The sequence below is a fragment of the Manacus vitellinus genome, unplaced genomic scaffold, assembly GCF_001715985.3.
Source record: "Manacus vitellinus isolate BGI_N305 unplaced genomic scaffold, ASM171598v3 scaffold_84_pilon, whole genome shotgun sequence".
NCBI classification, from domain to species: Eukaryota; Metazoa; Chordata; class Aves; order Passeriformes; family Pipridae; genus Manacus; species Manacus vitellinus.
In genome coordinates this window covers 1136897-1144624 of record NW_021940840.1, presented here as the reverse complement: position 1 = coordinate 1144624, position 7728 = coordinate 1136897, and positions in this window count along the sequence as shown.

Sequence of the window (7728 nt, the reverse complement as noted above, 5' to 3'; positions counted from 1 at the left end):
CCTGTGCTGTTCCCAGGGCTGGAGGCAGCTCTGCAGGGGGGTCTCAGCTGAACAGAACAGAGGGACAAAATCCTCACCCACACTAAATGCTGCTGGTGTTTATCAAGGAGCCCCTGTCAGTGCTGAGGGAGTTGAAACCCTGCTCAGCTGCATCTAAACCAGGTCACAGGTTGCACTGATCATGTGATGTCCCTGCCAGGCACTCCTGGGAAAAGCCTTTTTGGGTGTCTCTGAATTTAGGCATCTTCAAAATGCTTTGTCTCCTTTTTGCCTCCCTGCTGGGGAAGGAGAATGGTGGCAGCTTGGAGTTTTGGCTGCATCCCTGTCCCCAAGGTGCTTCTGGAGGCTCTGGGGAAACAAGGACAGGGGGCAGCAGATGCAGGGAGCCAAGTCCCACATCCCACCCTCCATGGTGCATCCACAGGGGCCTCTGTGGACTCAGGGCCTTTCAAACCCTCTCTGATGCAGCATCATTGAGCTGCAACTGCATCAGCCTCTGGGAGCTCATCTGAAATCCAGCCAGAGGGAAAAGGGGGGAAAAACTGCCCTGTTTTTGTTTGCCTGTGTGCACAATCCTGTGTGCTCCCTGGCTGCTTTAAGCTTCTGGCCTTGATTAGTGAAAGATAAATTATTTTCACATGAGAATTGTTTGGGAATAAGTAGAGGTCTTGGGTGTTAATTTGCTTTTTCTTTTTGCTAACAGAACTGAGGGGGTTGGAGCCTGGTTGCACAGGTTTGTGTTGGCTTGTTTGCAAAACAAAGTTGGAGGGATCGACTTTGCAGAGCAAAATGAGCCAGAATGGAAGAAAATATGTGAGTGCTCTCTCTGGAGAGCTTTAAAAGTCTGTACACCTCTGAGATGCTTTAGAAATTCAGAGCTGACCCAGCTCACTTTGTTAAAAAAAAATAAAATATAAATAAAATACTGCTGCACCCCCCTCATCATGGCTTTCTTTGTGAGGAACTTCTGACAGACTCTAAAATGCACTGGCTTCTGAATAAATGATAAACCCCATCCTTGGGCACAGCACATGGTTCAGGCTGCACATCCAAGAGCAAATTAAATACTCTTCAGTGTAATGTCAAATGGAGCCGTTTGCTTCATTTTGAAGATTGTGTATTCCAAGTATTTATCTTTTTCTTGGGCTCCTCAGGAGGGGGAATCTCTGCCTGAGAGCCTGGCTGGGGAGAGGGCTGGGGGGAGGTGTGGGAGGGCTCAGGAGCCTTTTGAAAGCAAGGAGAGCCTCATGCTTGGGCTGTGGGAGGGCTTCCCTGTGCTCCTCTCTCACAGCAGGGCTGGGGTGCAGGGGTGCTGCTGGATCTCCTCGGAGCAGGGATTTGCTGCAGGGACCCAGACCTGTCAAACAAACTCTGTGGCTGCTGTGCTTTGAGGCAAATGGATCAGCAAAGGACTGGGCAGGTCTTGCCAGAGTGCTCCTCAAGGAACCTACTGGAGGGCACTTTGCTGCCCAGCCCTGTCTCAATGACAGGAAGTCCTTGGGATGGAGCACTCAGAGATCCTGTCCCTGTCCCTGCTCAGGGCTCCCAAACCCGTAAGGGGAGATGATGCTCCAGGTCTGTCAGTCTGCTGGGCACCAGCATCTCTGAGCTGCATGTGAGCTCCTTCTGGGGACCCAGGAGTGTGAAAATCATGGAGAAAAGTGTGTCCAGAGCTGCTCTAACTGTTCTAATTCTCCACAGGTGACAGGAGAGGCAATGGCTGAACATTTATATATTAGTTAGGTAAGGATATAACAGCCCTTTATGCTGCAGAGCAATCCCAACTGCACTTCATCCCCCCTTCTGCTGCCTCCTGCCTCCTGTCTGCTCACTGGACATGTGATGAGCCAGTTCCAGCTGTGCCTGTCCCCAGCTTGAGTTATCAGCCTGATGTAAGAAAAGGCTTTAAGTTTATTTGACACATAAGGAGAACAGAATCCCCTTGTATCGTCTCCATGAGCAGTCCAGTTAGAAATATTACAGATTGATCAGTATTTTACCTGGGAAGGAGGATGGCTCCTTAACATCATTAAGTGGTGACCTTTAAAACTCATATTCTCCTGCCAGCCTGGTCGGGCACTGGATGGAGCGGGGACAGATGATGGTGGTGGGGAGTAAAATAAATTGTTTGCTGAGATCAGTGCCTGTGTGTTTTCAGTGGTGTGGAGGTCCCTGGGCCACTCTTCACTGTCTCTTTCTTTTTTACAGCAGAATAAATTCTGTTTGGTGCCCAGGATGAATTTTCAGAGTCATATGTCATGTTTTACAAGGGGCTGACAGCTCAAATTGGGTCAGAATAATGGTGCCCAGCCCTAACTCACCTCAATGACTTTATTAGACTCCTCATCCAGAAGCAGATGAGGAGGCTGGGTTCTGGGCGGGTTTCTTTGGAAAGCTGATCTGTTTAGTTCCAACTTTCAGTCTGGGGGTGTGGTGATGCTGTGCCCAGCTGAGGGTGTGGGACAGGGACGGGCTGGGTGACAGCAGCAGAGCCGGGAGCGAGGCTGGGACATGCAGTGGCTTCACACCAGGATGCTCCAGGTCTAGGCCTGAGTTCTGTCCTCTTCAGCCCTAGTAGTTTGGGAATGTGAAGGGGTCAATCCCACATGGATCTGGGCAGACTTGTCTTGAGCCCCCTGAGTTTTGGGCAGCCCCTGGCAGTGTGCTGAGGGGATCTGTTCCACCAGGCCCTGCATGTCTCCTGTGCTTGAGGCTCATGCAGGTGCTGAGCTGTGAAAACAAGACCCCCTCGGGGCAGAAAGCTGCAAGTGCTGCCCCATAGCAACGTCTTTATACTCCTGGCTGTCATCTTCCAACTCCTGCAGCCTGGGCTAGTGCAAGGTGCCCCTGTCCATGGCAGGGGGGTGGAACTGGATGAGCTTTAAGGTCTCTTCCAACCCAAACCATTCCATGATCCTCCATGGCTACAAGAAGTCCTGCCAGCCCCCAGCCAGCCCTGTGCCACAGCCAGCCCACCCCTGGTCCTGCAGGGATGTGTCCCCTGGGCCATTTGCAGGAGCTCTGGGATTCCAGCTGTCTGCAACGTCTGCGTTGTTGCTCTGGCCCAGGTTGGCTTTGACACAGCTTCACACAGCTGAACCCTTCATCTCCACTGGGGTGGCACCTCCAGACCTACTGCAGCCCCTAAACCCTGTGTCTGTGCCCCTCTGCTCCCCCCAGCCTGGTGAGTACACCCCCAGGGTGGGCAAATCAACCTCCTGTGCCCTGTGCTTGGAGGGCTCCCTTCCCTTTGTTCCCACAGGGCTCCTCTTGGCCAGGGTGGGCTCTGTGAAGTGGGTCCAGCTCTTGTGCTGCTGCCCACTGCCTGAGCACAGGGCTGGACACCTCTGCTGTGGAAGTTGGGGTTGCCCCATCCCTGGGAGTGTCCAAGGCCAGGTTGGACGGGGCTTGGAGCAACCTGGGCTAGTGGAAGGTGTCCCTGCCCATGGCAGGGGGTGCAACGAGATGAGCTTTAGTGTCCCTTCCAGCCCAAACCATTCCATGATTCTGTGAGTAATTGCCTGGGGCAGGAGCAATGCTCCAGGAGAAGCAAGAGCAAAGTGGGAAGGAAGCAGGTGAAAGTTGAAGGGTTGTAACTCTGGGAGGGTTTTGGCTGCCCCAGGGCAGTGGGGGACTGGTGGATCCTGTTCCCATGGGGCTGTGGTCAGAGTTCTTACTCCTGCCATCAGCCTGAAGCTGGATCCAGGATGGTATGGATCCTCTGTTTCCATTTCTGTTGCCTTCATGCCTGGGGCTCCCAGCACAGCCTGGAGCATCCGTGCAGGCAGCAGGGATCCTGTCTGGGAGGTGGGCAGGGTGAGCTCAGGCAGCCTTGGGGCAGGAGGGTCAGCCCTGGGCTGGATCCTGAGCATGGACATAAGGCCACAGTGACCTAGAGGAGAAGGAGGAAGAGGAAGAGGAGGAGGGGGGTGGGGGGAGAGGCTCTGTGCTGGCCCAGCACTGTGTCTGTTCCAGCCAAGACACAGTGTAGAGTCATTCCCGGGTAGTGCTTTCAGAGATGAGCAGGGAAGTGCTGCATCTTTTTTATGGCCCCTCTTCCTTGACCTCTGAGGGGGTGGTGAGCACTGGGCTCATTCCCAGGCACTCGGTGCAGAGGCCCTTTGTCCCTGCTCCAAACCAGGAGCACGGGGACAGTGCCAGAGAGGAGCTGCATCACGAGAAGGGGTGACCGGCTGTGGGGACACCAGGAATAGCACAGACACCAGCTTTGGTCCCCTCTGAGGACAGAAATTGGGGTTTTCCCCAAGCTCTGAGCAAACACTGCTGTTGGCACAACTCCTCTGAACCTCTGAGCTGGAATGTTTGCCCCTGGTTCCAGGGCCGTGTTCCCAAGGGAAGCAAGGACAGAGTATCTCTGTCTTCAGCAAGGATCTGCCTGACTTTGGGATGTCTTTGCAGAGCTCAGACAGCCCTTAAAGCAGAAGGTTACCCTAATTTATAGTCCCTGGATTTATGGAAGGGATATATCAAGGCAGAGTGTAATAGCTTTCATGTGGCCCATCAGCCAAGGGGGGACCATCTTGGAGTCTCTGGGAGCAGGGACAGCTGCAGGATCCTTCCCCAGCATAGCTGCTTTAACTCCTTCCATTCAGGAGCAGAGAACAGACAGTCCTGCCACTCCCTCACAGTGCCTTCAAGTGCTGAACCTGTGCTGGGAGGAAGCTGGAGGTGCTCTCCAAAGCCCCTTGGCTTCTGGAAGTGATGGGAAATGGAAGATGTGGAGATTTCTCAAAGCTCAACCAGCACAGCATGTGGGGCCAGAGAGTCCCTGCCTGGCTGCAGGAGCTGCTGCAGGTGCCCTGTCCCCTGCAGGTACCCCATCCTCTCACACCTCACTCCACACTCCTGCCCCCACTACGGGCACCTTTGCCCTTCCTGTCCCTCCCTGCACCCCTACCCAGAGCTGGTGCTGCTGTTGCTGGGCTCTCTCTGCCCTTTGGCCTGGCCCTGGGACCTGCTGGACTCACTGGGGCTCTGTTTGCTTTTGCCAGTGCAGCACAGGGTCCTGGGGCAGCCAGCATGCAGACATATGGAGAGCTGGGAGTTCCTCTGGGAGCTGGGGTCCCAGCAGCTGCTCCCTGCAGCAGTAGTGTCTGAGCTGGACTGGAGATGTTGATCCCAGCAGCTGCTCCCTGCAGCAGTAGTGTCTGAGCTGGACTGGAGATGTTGATCCCAGCAGCTGCTCCCTGCAGCAGCAGCATCCCAGTGGGAGCTGCTGGGAGAGCCTGGAGCAGCACAGACTTCACTGGTGTCAGTGCCTGGCAGTGCTGGTGCTGGAGAGCTGTGTGGACTAAGCTGGGCTGGATTCCCTGCAGGATAACTCTGTTTCTGACTCATTCCTGAGGCTGCAGGCAGGGCCTGGTGGGTGCTGAGGCCCTGGAAGGAGCGGGGAGAGGGAAAGGGATGGGGGTGGAAGCAGGTCCCAGGCACTGGGTGCTGCATCCTCCCCCCCCAGCCCCATGCAGAATAGAGAGCATGAGCCTTCCTCACACAGCCCAAAAAGCATAAATGGCTGGAGCACCTCAGCTCCCTGAGCCTTTGCTCTCAGTGGAATCCTGAAAATCCTGAAATCAGCAGGAATCACTTGGACTTCATGGACCCAGCAGAGCAGGCTGAGCCTTTGCCATGCAGCTGCCCCCACCAGCTGGAGCTGCACTTTTAGAGCAGCTTTGCTGTGAGTGTAGGAGGATCATGGTTGCAAAACTATTCCTGGGGCCCAGGCTCTCAAGCCCTTCCTCCTCCTCCTCTGCAGTCCCTGTGTGGAAATGCCTGTGCCCACTCGAGAAGCTGGCATTGCTGCTTGAAGATGTTCTGCTTCTTTAGCAAAGCTTCAGCAGTTACAAAAACTCCTCTTTAAAAATTCATGCTGTTCTGTATCATGTTAAATATTTATTCTTAAGGAACAATGCGTTCCCCCCTCCCCCATTCTGCTATGATACCTATTTTGCATATGAGCTGATTAATTATTAAGCATCTACATTTTATTTTGACTAACAGAAGATGTGCTCCAGTCAGGTGGATGCCTGTTGTGTTCTGCTGAGCTGTGAATTCACCTTCCCTCTCCAAACAGAGAGATCCTCTCTGGTTGTATGTTGGAGCTCTCCCATGCTGGGAATCTGAGCTGGCCATGGCCAGTCCTTCGTACCCACAGTGCTGCAGAGCCCCTGCTCACCTGGCCATGGAGGATTTCCTGTACATCCAGCAAGAAATCAGGATAGACTCTTCAGCCCCACCTGGGTTTTCTCCCTGCCTGTTCACTTTGGTGTCTTCAGGTGTAGATGATGCTCTTTTTCTGGTGGAGGTGTTTCCCCAAGGCTGGGGCAGGAAAAAGATCTGACTGGGCAACCAGGATGGCCCAGGGCAGCAGTGAGTGCCTGGGTGCCAACTTTCACCCTGGTGAAACAGGAAAGGGGGCAGAACTCGGCTGTCCTGGGCCAAAGGCAGCTGTGTCCCAGCACTGAGGGGCTCCAGGACTAACACTGGTGGTGCCACCAGCTCTCAGAGGACAGTTCCCTCCAATGGAGCTTTGAGCTCCTCTGGGGAAACCACTTCTGAAGCTGAGACCCAAACTCTCTAAAGGGTTCCCTGGGTCAGAGGGGAGACCTGTGTCCTTGAAACAGGGAGCTGGACTGGTGATACAAAGAGTCCCTGGGCCCTGCTGGACACTCCCTCCTTTGGAAGTGGTTGGTAGGTCCAGCTCTGTAACTGGAGCCTCTGTCCACAGGAGTTTTGTGGAAGAGGAAATCTGCAACTTAATGGGACTTAGCAGGGCCAACACAGCTTTTCTGGGCAACTTGTGCCAGGGCCTCACCACCCTCACAGGGAAGAATTTCTTCCCAATATCCCATCTGACCCTTCCTTTGGCAGTGGGAAGCCATTCCCTTTTGTCCTGTCACTCCAGAGGGTGTCTGCAGTTTAGTGATACTGGGCACAAAGCCACTGGACCTCAGCACACCTGTGCAGGTGCTGGGTGTGCCCCTCCCAGCAGGTGTGGGCACCTTCTCTGTGCACCAGCTCAGGTGGACAAGGGATAACTGGAAAAAAGAGCTCTTAGCATCCTGGGACCCAGTCCTGCTGCAGGGACACCTCCTGGCAGTGCTGCTCTGGCACTGCTGAACTCAGGAACAGGGGTTGAGGAAAGAGCCTTTCCCAGGGCAAACTCTACTCTAGGATTATCAGGAATTAATCCTGCTAAGAAAACTGGATTACTATTCAGGAGAGATCTGAAAACCCAGCATTTGTATTCTGTGGGAAATTCCAATGTTAGTCCCTCTTTTCCCCTCCCCAGATTTCCCGAGGAAGAACAAAAATAACTCTTAAGTTTTCCCATGGAAATATAATCTCAGCTGCTTTGCAAACACAGGAGCATCTTCCTTTCTGTACTTCCCAGGCAGAGTAATAGATAGTCTTTGCACCAATAAAATGCAGCTCCGGGATCCATTTTGGAATTGATGTTCGGGAGACAAGGAAAATGAAGCAGATTGAGTTGAGGTGTTTGGTCGGGGAGCTCTGTCAAAGCAGAAGTGATCCCTCCCTCAGTGCGTCCCCTCCAGTGCTGCAGTCTCCAAATGCCCTGGGAAAAGCAGCTCTACCCTTGAGACAGGAACCACAAAAAGAGGAGACTCTGCAAGGCGGAGATTTCCCGGAGGGTTCGGTGCAGACACGGGATCTTTGTCTCCGGCCGGGTTTGTGCCGGTTTGGGAGCGC